Raw genomic sequence first — 12,490 nt, 5'->3', positions numbered from 1 at the left:
CATGGAAGGTGATTTGTGGTGTCAGATCCTGGCTGAAAAAAGCAGTCTGTTGAGGACAGTGGTGGCTAAAGCACATTGGATCCAATCTGCTACAACACATGACAGAAAAATCAGCATCTGTTTAATATTACACCTATAACAAATATTTTAAAGAAAGGAATTCTGAAGGCAACTACAGAAAATGCAGACTATAAAATAAATTCTTAACTCTTATGACCAATAATCATTCCTGTACCAACCCCTTAATACTAAATAGCCTGAGCTTTACACAAATTATGAGCAGTAAAATGTAGTGTATCACATGGGCAAGGAAACAGAAAAATCTGCTATTTGGAAACTTCTGAAAGTGAAAAGTCACATATGCAATGCAAACACATTTTGGCTGCACTGGATCCTGAAGTATGATGAAGTAAACAAGGAAATGCTTTCAAATTTAATTGCCTTTTTGAAGTACATTGTTTTCAGAAGAAAAGGTTTTCGATCCTCATATATTTGATTCTAGGAGACATTTATCTTTCCTAGTCTCCTTTCTTTTTGCCTTTTCAGATCCTCAATATTTCTCAAAACAGAAGCAGAGTAAAAGATACTTACAGGAGGAAATGAGAAAAAGATATTTTTGAAAGAGGAAAAGGGGATATGTTTAGCCAATATATTTGAAAGGGTTGCTGTCCTAAAGAAACTTGTCTGACAGTTTCCTGCTGACTTGTGATTTGTACTGGGTCATTCAATGTATATATGAAATAAAACCTCTCCTGTTTTTAGTACTTATTGGCACACAAAGAGAGATGCAGTAGATTAAGTACAAAGTATTTTAATTCAGTTTACAGAGTGGCTGCAGGTCAGGACAGGGGCAAATTGACTAAGCATGGAGAGGATTCCGCTATGAATTCTTCTGGAGTAGTTATATGGACAGTTATATGGCTGTCAACCTGTTAAATTTCATAGCAGTAGAGTTGCTATTTGTCTGTTTTTCCAGAACGTTTACAATCAAAATAATTTCTTTATTAAAATACAGTGATGATTCCTTACGTCAGGAATTTTTTGTGCCTTCAATTTATTGAAACCATAACAGAAATACTTTCTAAATACATAGAAATAATTAAATTACTAAGTAGTAGTTTTACTTAGCAGCTCAATTACTGGCTATTGCATAGAATGATCATAGAAGGTTGGAAGGTGACATCAAGGATCATCTAGCCCAAATCTGTTCAGCCAAATCTTAAAAGTCTCCAGTGCTGGGGAATCCACCACTTTCCTGGGGAGATGGATCCAATAGCTGATTGTTCTCATTGTGAAAATTTTTCCTCTAGTGCCTGAATGGTATCTCCCTGTGGAGTAACTTGTTCCCATTACCCAATATCTTTTCCATGTGATTCCTTTTAAAAAGGGAGTCTCTACTTTCTTTGTAGCCATCCTTTAAATACTGAAGCATGGTTATTAGGTCTCCCCAAAGCCTTTTCCCAACTGGTAGGTTTCCTGGTTCTTTGTATCACTTCACTGGACCCTCTCTAGCCTGCCCACATCTTTTTTTGTATAGTGGGGACGAAAATTGAATACAGTACTCCAGGTGTAGCCTGACAAGTGCTGAGTGAGGTAAGGACTTCTCTATCTCTGTCCATGATATTCTTGTTGATGCAGCCCAGCATTCTGTTGGCTTTCTCTGCCACAGCAGGACAATTCACTCAGATTGAGCTTGTTGTTCACTAGGATCTCCAAGTCCCAGACAGGTAGATCCCAGCTGATGCTGCACTCATGGATTACGCTTTCCTAGGTGCAAGACCTTACACTTGTCTCTGTTGAACTTCACAAGATTCTTGTTAGCCTACTAATCTAGCCTCTACATTTCTTCTGGAGAACTATGTGCAGTTTTGGGCACCACAATATAAACTAACTCGGCATATTGTTTAATTCTATGGCTCCTGAGGGGTGGCTCTCTCTTCCACAGTGTCCACACGCCCACCCAGTTTGGAATCATCAGCAAACATTATCAGGGTACACTTGATCCCATTTTCCAGATGACTTACAAAACTATGAAACAGCATTGGGCCCAATATCAATCCCTGTGAGACCTCACTTGTGACAGGCTGACACTTTTAAAAGGAGCTATTTGCCACCACCCTCTCGGTGTGACTGGGCAGCCAGTTACCCACCCACTGCTGGACCACTTGTCTAGGGCCATAACATATCAGTTATCCTCTAGGAGTAGGTTGTGGGAAACTGTGCAATTTATTCACCTGTCTTAGACATAAAATGACACCTACTCTGACAAACATTGAGTGCTTAGTTTTTTTCTAGTTTTCCAGTCTCTATACCTGTTCTTCCCTTATGCAAGAAAAGAAGCGAAACTTAGCCACAGATACATAGCATCACGTCCTGTCCCAAAATGAGGTGAAAGTACGGCAGCTATACTAGTACAAGACTATGTGCTCCAGCATTTCTTGCTTCATATTGCTTGTTGAGAATTCTCACATCTTGTCCTTGTAGATTTAGCTACTCATCCTTGTAGATCTAGCTGAAACAGATGAGTTTTACTTCACAAATAATAACTTCACTTTGACTATAAACTGCAATAATATTTGGGAGTAATGTTCTTTTCCTTTTAAATTGGGCAGCCAACTAAAGTAGCTAGTGCTTTAGTTCCTGTTTTGGAAGTAGTTCATACTGACTGAAAGCCTGAAATGGCAGGGTCACCAGCTGTGGCACTCTCCATTGTCAAATTGTGGGAATGGAATTGTCAGCACGGTAGTACAAAACAATGGAATAATCGTGTCCTGTTAGCTGGGACAAAGTGAGTTTCATCTCTTAACAGAGATGCACACTTGGAGTGAGTAGCCAGAGAAAAAAGAACTGATGGGAAAAATAAAATATTCAATACCTTATACTCCAAAAAAGATAAAGAGTTCAGAGCAAATTTCTATTTTGGACAACCACAACTGAGCCAGGAGCACAGAATTATCTTGATGAGAAATCACAGACCATCAGATTGCTAGCAGCCCTCAGAAAATCTAAGTACCATTTACAGGTATAATAAAGCTTTATATAGAGTTGTGTCTGGTTTAGACTATATAAAAATTCTTTAATTTAGACTGAGGACATTTCAGGACGTAATTGTTGGACAATTAAAAACACTATTCTGCTAACTTATTAATTTGAATTTATTTCTATAGGTGAAGACTAAGTGAATTATAAATACTACCAGCATATCAGCCTTGCAAAATTCTGTTTGTTTGCTTATACATGATAGATATATTATTTTGACAAGGAAGTAAGTTATAAATAGTTTTTGCATCAGTCAGTATGACGCAACTATAAAGGGAAATCTGTATGGGTATAGTTGTTACTGATTCATATTATCACTTGGCTCTTATGCCAAGGCCAACATCCTATCTTTCTTGAACAGTTCTAGACATATAATGGCTGCAAGTTATTTAAACCCTAATTCTCCCCTCGTCTCATGTAACATGCTGTACCTTGAACAACACACTACTTCCTACCTTTGTGCTGGACAACCGGATTAGACTCAAAAGAAGGCTGTCACCTACTAAGTTATCACCATATAGTGCAGTATTTTACAGCAGTGTACTTTCATAGAGTTGGAGAGAGCTGACCAGAGCCTATCTTCTTCTGGACTACGTTTAAGACACTGCTTCTCACCTATTCTCTTGTATTGTTTTAGCCAATCTCCAGCTCTCTGTTTAAAATTACTTTATATTTATGGTTTCTTACACAGATTTAAAATATTTTTTAAAAGAAAAATATTTGCTCCTCTTCAGTCTCTAGTGGGTTTTCTGATTTCAGTTAGATTCACATCACTAAGAAATGAGCCTAGAGTACAAAATTCCATCAAAAATACAATGTTTTAAAAGTTTATAAAAAAATCTCTGCCTGAATATTAATTTGGTACTACTATTTGAAAAATCAGATTAGTTAATCTTACACAGGCACGTGGCCCTCAGGCTAGGAGGAGAGTACCAAAAATCAGTCCTGAAGGACAAAGGAATCCAGGAAGGCTTGATGTGCTTTAAAAAGGAATTGCTAAATATTCAGGAACAGGCAGTCCCCATGTGTAGAAAGACATCAGGGAAAAAGACCAGCTGGAACTTAGATGAAAAAAGAGAATGCATTACCTTTGGAAGGAGGGTTAGGTAACTTGGGAGGGCTATAAAGATGTCTCGAGGTTATATAGGGAACAGATTAGAAAGGTCAAAGGCCAACTAGAACTTGATTTGGTAGCTACGGCTAAATAAAACAAAAAAAGCTTCTTTAAATACATTGTCAGCAAAAGGAGGGTCAAGGAAAGTTTCGTCATTTGTTGAATGCAGAGGGCAGTGTAATGACAGGATGAGGAAAAGGCAGAGGCACTCAATGCCTACTTTGCCTTGGTCTCTAATATCAAGACCAGTTATCTTCATAACACCCAGCCCACACAGTTGGAGAGTGGTGATGGGGAGATGAACGAAGCCCCCACAGTCCAGGAGGAGATGGTTAGTGATCTGCTATGCCAGTTAGACATGTGCAAGTCTATGGGCCCTGGTGGGATCCAACCCAGAGTAATGAGAGGACTAGCAAAAGAACTTGCCAAGCCACTTTCAGTCATCTACCAGTAGTTGTGGCTTACTGGAGAAGTTCCAGATGACTTGAAATTAGCAAATGTAAAACCCACTTACAAGAAGGGTTAGAAGGATGATCCGAGGAGGTACAGGCCTGTCCGCCTGACCTCATTTCTGGGCAAGGTTATGGAAGAGATCATCCTGAGTGCCATTACATGGTACATGCAGGACAACCAGGGGATCAAGCCCAGACAACACAGATTTACAAAAGGAAGGTCCTGCTTGACTAACATGATCTTCTTCTTCTATGATGAAGTGACATGCTTAGTAGATGAGGGAAAAGTTGTGGATATAATCTTATCTAGACCTCAGTAAAGCATTTGACACCATCTCTGACAGCATCCTAGAAAAACTGGTGGCTCATGGCTTGGATGGGTGGACTCTTTGATGGGTAAAAAACTGACTGAATGACTGGGCCCAGAGAGTTGTGGAGAATGGAGCTAAATCCAGTTGGTGGCTGGTCACTAGCAGTGTTCCCCAGGGCTCAGTTTTGGGGATGGTCCTGCTTAACATCTTTATTGATGATCTGGATGTGGGGATTGAGTGCACCCTCAGTAAATTTGCAGATGACACTGAGTGGGTGGGAGTGTTGATCTGCTTGAAGGCAGGAAGGTTCTACAGAGAGAACCGGATCAATGGGCTAAGCACAACTGCATGAGGTTCAAGGAGGTGAAGTGCTGGGTCCTGCACTTGGGTCGCAGCAAGCCCATGCAGCACTACAGGCTTGGGGAGGAGTGGCTGGAGAGCTGCTCATCAGAAAGGGCCTTGGGGGTGCTGGTTGACAGCCAGCTGGATATGAGTCAGCAGTGTGCCCAGGTGGCCAAGAAGGGCACTGGCCTCTTGGCCTGTATCAAGAGTAGTGTAGCCAGCAGGACCAGGGCAGTGATCATCCACCCTGTACTTGGCACTGGTGAGGCCACACCTGGAGTTTGCATTCAGTTCTGGGCCCCTCACTTTAGAAAGAACATTGAGGAGCTGGAGTGTGTCCAGCAAAGGGCAACAAGGCTCACGAGAGGTGTAGAAAACTTGTCTTGTGAGGAGCAGCTGAGAGAGCTGGATTTGTTTAGCCTGGAGAAGAGGAGGCTCAGGGAAGACCTCACCGCTCTCTACAAGGACCTGAAAGGAGGTTGTGGTGAGGTGGGGGCCGGTGTCTTCTACTGTGCCTGCAGTGAGAGGACTAAGGGAAATGGCCCTAAGCTGAGGCAGAGGAGATTCAGGTCAGATATTAGAAAAATTTTTGTGCTGCTCGAGTGGTCAGGCTTTGGAATAGGTTGCTGAGGGAGGTGGTGGAGTCACCATCCTTGGAGGTGTTTAAGAGGTGTCTGGATCTGGTGCTGGGTGATGTGGTTTAGTGTTTCAGGGGTTACAGTGGCAGTGCTGGGTTGATGGTTGGACTTGATGATCTTAAAGTATTCTTTCAACCTTGATAATTCCCTGTGTCTATGATTCTATGAAATGGCTACCTTGTCAAAGAGGAAATAGGCTGATGGTGATGATAAAAGCCAATTTAGATTACAAACTTTATACACAGTAAAAACCAATGTGGGAAATAGATGTGAAACCACACAAATTTTTTTGTTGATGAATTTGAGTTGGTTTCACCAGGGAACATTATTTTTTTAATAGAAATTAAATCTATATACTGAGTCTAAGTAGAAAAACTATTGTACAAATGCGAAGATTTACTAAAGGAATTACAAAGTGATGCTTACCTTTCTAACAGTTTTCATGCATTATTTCCCCTTAAAAGCCCTGAAGTTTTTCATGGATTTGCTGTTCTGAATTGTGTAGATTCGTAATGAATAATCTACATGTATTCACTGGAATACATGGAATACCCCTTTATTTTCCATTTAAACTACAAGACTATCTTACCTGGAACTCCAAGACACTGATGTGCCTTAGATATCCACACCCTCTACCTGACACATAAGGTAAGCTCTTTCACACTCTGATTATGGATATACCTAGAACAACATAGCATATGATGCCTTGTGGCTAGTATGCTAATAGTCACTGTATATCCGCAGCTGTAGGACAGCCAGAAGTTCTAACTCTTTTTAGTGTTACCAGGTTATAAAAAGCCAGATTCCAGCATGTGGACATTTTCACTGAAATCTACCAGAATGTCTGTTAAATCTGGCAGGCAGATTATTTTGGGAGCACTATGAAGTTATTTAGACAAATTCTTTAGTCTAAACAGTCAGTTTAAGTCTCATCCCAGAAGACTTCTCTTACTCCTGGGAGGTCTTGGAACTACCAACATTCCTCCTGGACAATTTGGGATCTGAATGGAATTATCTTCAAATGGAAATTAATAAATAACATAGCTAAAGGAAAAGTGAAGTTTCAAGAATGCCCCAATATTCTGGCTTTCATGACAACACTGCATCCACATGTTTGTGAAAGTCTATGAATTTGTGAAATCCAAAACTTTGCCATAATTATAGATCTTCATGCAAGTTTTCTAACAGAGCAAGTAACTGGGGATTTGGTATATTAAAAATGTTGATTTTGCATTATAAAACACAGGGCCTTGCGATTCAAAGGAGGAAAATCTGGGATTATTTAGTACTGTGCCTCAGTTTCACCCCCAAGTTTGCTGCTGATGTGACTCTTATGAAGATGCCCTTGTAAGACACTTGGCTTGTTCGCTGTCTCTCACACTTCCGTGGCTGGGAGAGTCTTTGCCCAGGTATGGGTTTTCAAAGTCTCTTTTACTACTCCAGCGTTTTCATTTCACAGAAACAGCAGACAGCAAGTCAGATAATAACTTTCTAAATGAAATGTAGTGATCGTGTTTACATTTAATACATGCATACATAAATGCAAAACACACACAAAATAAATATATGTAAAAATGAAATATCCACATAGTAATCTGTTTACAGTGCAGGTGAAAACGAACTCCTGACACATGCACAGGATATACATACCAGTAACACACTTCAGTTTATATAGCAATCCAAGATGATTTCCTTCAAATTTATAAACATGGGAACTCAGATCCCAGCTCCAACATAAGACTGTTTATGTGAAGTCAGACTCAGTGCTACTTCTCTTTCTAATGTCTTTTCCAAATTATGCCATTAAAGTTACACTTAAAATTTCTCATTCTTCTGAACAATAAATGGAGGCTTCAGGATTCCTAATTCAAACGCCTTTACCATGTGTGCCATTGCTATAATTTATGCTGCCCCTGCCAGTGCCCAGCACGGGATGACTAGGGGGGCATATAGCAGCAGACTGTGTCTGGGGTGATCCACCTTGGGAACACATTCCTAACCAGGAGAAATCAGCAGACTGCAGTCCTCCTGAACACAGCTGCTTTTAGATGACTGGGTTTAACATATGTGTTCTATCTTCCATTAGCTTCTCAGTTTGGTTCACAACTCCAGCCCCAGAAGGTGAAGGCTGATGAAAAAAAACCAAACCATTTTAGTGTAAGCTTGGGAATGGTCATATTTTTGAGTACTAAAAAAAATTCTCCCTATTTCCCTTCCCTGCACCAGTCAATAGACTTTTAACCTCTATTGTTCCTTTGCTTACATCAGTTTTCTCCTTTATGAAATAAAAGGTCCTTCCTATTCTAAGGAACAACCTCATCAAATAAGAAAGTAGAAATCTTAATACTAAAAAATTTATCTACTGTAAGGGTTCTGAAACACTTAAACAGGCCCAGAAAGCATGAGGGATCTTCATCCCTGGAGACACTTGAAATCCATGTGGGCATTGACCTGAGCAAGCTGCTGAAACTGGGCCTCGTGTTTCATGAAGAAACATGCACTTCTGCACTCTGAAATATCCCTACCTGTAAAGATCTATTATCTCACAACAGCTTCCTGTCATTATAAGTATTTCAGTTGGGATGCTACCAAAAGCATTAAAAAAAATAAAATAAAAAAAAAAATAATGAAGCATTGCCTGCATGGCCCAAGTCAGTGATGCAGACAGGTACCACAGCAGCACAAAGAGCAAACATCTCACCAAGTCTGACATGCCTCTCAGACTGGTACCACTACACTGATGAGAGGGGTCTCATCAGTGAGACTGAAACTACTGAAAAACCATGTTCACAAAGGATTGGACTGGGCACGGCAAAAATTCTGTTCAAAGAATGTATAATGTTCTCAGGAGGCTCATTTTGGATATATGAAACCTGAAAAATTACCAGATGAAACCAGGAGAGGGCAATGAGAACACAGAATACTGTTGATAGCTAGAAAGGCCCGCATTATTGAATGATATGCCATTTTCTTCTTTTTAATCAAGGGTTAAATATTTATTTGCACTCTCATTGGCTCTGAAGAAGCTGCAGTTTTGAGGTTAAATATTACCGCATTGCACACAATAGATGCAAGGGTCTCACAAAACAAAACAAAGGTTTCCACATCAGTCTTGCTAAAATAAAAATCAGTTCACAATTGCTGCTGAGAATTTCCTCTTGGGCTAAATGGAAGAATGTGTTTAACTGGAGAGGTTCCCAGAATTAATGCCACAGAAATTTGCATTAAAAAACAAACAAACAAACAAAAAAACAACAAACCAACAATCAGCATTTTGAAGTGAAAAATCCATTGCAAAGGTCTGTTCTAAGAAATTGCTTTCACAACAGTCTTCGCATGAATGCACTCTGAACTGCTTCTTTCTCAACACATATTCTTTTTAAGAAGCCTGTTTAGTTCATTTCAGTCTCTTTCAGAATGTTTAACTTTTGGTGAACTCTGAAAAATCTATGTGTTCATTAACAAAAGGAGGACAGTGTTTGTTTGGTTTCTCCAGAAAGAACGCTCTATGCATAGAGCATAGTCCACTGCAGACATAAACAACAATAAATTGTCCTACTGGATTGAGGCATATAATTTTCTCAGTTTTCTTTAACAGAAAACTTCCTTTAAGAAGACAGGGTAAATTTTAACTTCAAAGATGCTGTAAAAAAAAAAAAAAGTTGCTTCAGCTGAAACAAAAATAACCTTCTCCAAAAGTGAATGAATAAGTTACACCATTATTCTCAGGTATAAACAAGTGCAGGGGTTTATACTGGAGGTTTTTTATAGCTGAAGTGGAAACATGTTCCATCAAAAAAAATATTTCAGAAGCTTAAGTCCTGATTTTTTATTTTTTAACCTTAGTAATTTAGGTGGCATGTGTTGGATTCTGTTTTTGTCCTAAAGGTATTGGTTTAATATTTTATAACATAATATTTAAAGTCCTGAGGAATTCAGAATACTTTCAGTATCCACGGGAGCAAACAAATACATATTGCCTGCATACCTAATAGTCTAGTGGTTTACTGCAGTGAAAAACTATCCACCACATTTTATGGTTTAACATCAGTGCTTAGGATTTTATATGTTCAAATGAGTTGAGTTTGTGTTTCTCAGGGATATTGCTATCTCACACTTAACATACACAGTTTGTTCACTGCTTGTAACATACTTACAACATAATGCATTGTAAGTATCTGTACAGTTTATAAAAACATGATTTCATGTGATACGAATAATAACATGACCATTTTTTGTCACAGAACATTACTGAATTAAATCTTATATTCTTAAACAGAACAAACTTTATTGTTTATGAGATCATTAGTTTTAAAACTGAGGTGCTGCCACAGCAAGTAAAATTAAAATGAAGGCAAATTTGTCTCAATAGTGTAAGAGATGCTCTCTAGATGCTGTGTAGCCAATGATTCAAAAGAACAGGAAGGAATGTGCCAGTAATCTCTTTTTATTTGCAGGCTTCTTGGAAGAAGTACTTTTCAGCAAGGATTTCATCACATGGAGCATGGAGGTGCAAAAGACTCAGTGGGACTGCACAGGTGAAGCATGACTGACTGGGTCACACTACTGCAGTGAAAATCTGTCCATTTTTCTGGCCTCTGCTTGCTATCTTTTGACTGCAAAGAAAGGAATCTGGCCAGTTTCTACAGGTATGGTATATAGTTTACCTGACATGTTTTAACCCTGAGCAAGAGCTGCAAATCATGATGAGTACTTGGAGTTCTGTGGTCCCCTGGTACCAGGCTATTTTTGAGAAGTCCCTCCACCCAGTATGCCTTCTAACTACAATGTGCATCTTCAATGTAATTTTATAAACTCCAGCTATGATTGTGTGTTCTGAATAAAAATTCTGAGTGGTGAAGGAATTTGAATTTTTTCAGGCAATGAAGTACTCATTCCAGTCTTCAGAAAGCAAAAACCATTTAACAAAAGAGAAGACTTAGCAATTTCTCTTAATTAATGTGTTTGATAACTCCATGAGAAAAAGATGCCAGACTGTCTTCAGATGCTTGGACACAAAAACTTCCCAAAATGCTTGTTGGGGGGGGTAGTGGGTTTATTCCCCCCCCCAGCTGACACTCACTAGTGGTTTTCTAGTCCAGAAGCACTCCATCATTTGGCAGCAGGAATGCAAAGTTAGATAAATACATTTTCAGCTCACCAGAGGCTGCATCCTAAATTGTTGCTTTACAGCAGCATACCCCTTTCTCACAGTTGGAAAACCAGAGAAGGACAGTTGCTCCAAAGGCCAGATAATGGTAGGGTTCATTTCAAAAGGTGTTTCAAAGCTGTTGCAGCTCTTCAGGACATCCCTGACACTCTCTCATAAAGCAAGTAGCCAGAAGGAAAAAGTGAGAGACTGTATAAAGATGAGTGAGCGAGAACAGTGAACAAAACTTTGCTTTATTTTACTTAATTCTGCCGTCAACACTTTTCATGCTTAAAACTTTTTCATTCATGCTTATGTTAGAAGGTCTTTTCTCACTACAGATGTTGTCCTGAATGACAACTTTAGTCGAGGTGTTCAATTCAAACTATAAACAAGGCACAGTTTTGTTTTGTTTTGTAGGGAAGGAAAAAAACTATTGCATCAGCTGACTTTGGGTTGTGGTGTGCTCTCTATCATTTGACCTCTTTAATCCAAGACTGTCTTTCTAAAAAAGATATCTTAGCTCAGAAACTAATTATGACCTATATGCAGAAATTACTGGGTGAAATTCCATTGCCTCTGTTATGCAGAAGATCAGACTGTACAGGTCCTTCCTGGCTTTAAAATTTTGAAAATGCAAATTCTTACACATGTAATCTTACTTACAGATTTCCTCAGAGGTTTCTATAAAAGAATATTTCATTTTCTTTCTGTCACCAACTGCTCACCAACACTTCAACAGAGATGATGTGCTCTTCCTGAGTAGTGTGCAAAGAGCAGTGATGGGAGAGATTTCTATAATCTCAAAAGCAAGTGCTTTTGAATCTTCCATGACATAATGCAAATTAAAGTTCCTACTTGCTGTTTTTGGCAAATACTAACCTGTAAGGACAGTGTAGTAATGACGGAAAGGCAAGTAGTAGTTTGAGAAATACAGTACCTCTTTCTTCTTAGCTCAGGACTTTTAGATTTTGCTCTGGTTCTACTTCCTATCATATTCAAACTTAAACATTAATTAAACAAAGTTTTACAACAGGAGAGTTTTGCTGGTAACCATTATAATTTTAATGCAAAGTGAAATACAAAGCCAGACTTACAACAAATAGTTTTGGACACCACAATATAAAAAAAGACATTAACCTATTAGAGAGTTACCAAAGGAGGGCCAAAAAGATGGTGAGGAGTCTGGAGAGAAAGCCATATGAGGAGTGGCTGAGGTCATTTGGTTTGTTCAGCCTGGAGAAGAGGAGACTGAGAGGAGACCTCATTGTGATCCTCAGCATCCTAGCAAGGGGAAGTAGAGGGGCAGGTACTGATCTCTTCACTCTTGTGGCTGGTGATAGGACTCAAGGAAATGGCATGAAACTGAACCAGAGCGGGTTTAGTTTGGATATCAGGAAAAGTTCTTCTCCCAGAGGGTGGTTGGGCACTGAAACAGGCTCCCG

The sequence above is a fragment of the Manacus vitellinus genome, unplaced genomic scaffold (assembly GCF_001715985.3).
Source record: "Manacus vitellinus isolate BGI_N305 unplaced genomic scaffold, ASM171598v3 scaffold_9_pilon, whole genome shotgun sequence".
In the NCBI taxonomy this organism is placed as follows: Eukaryota; Metazoa; Chordata; class Aves; order Passeriformes; family Pipridae; genus Manacus; species Manacus vitellinus.
The sequence above is the reverse complement of the archived record's forward strand: the minus strand, read 5'-3'. Positions refer to the sequence as shown.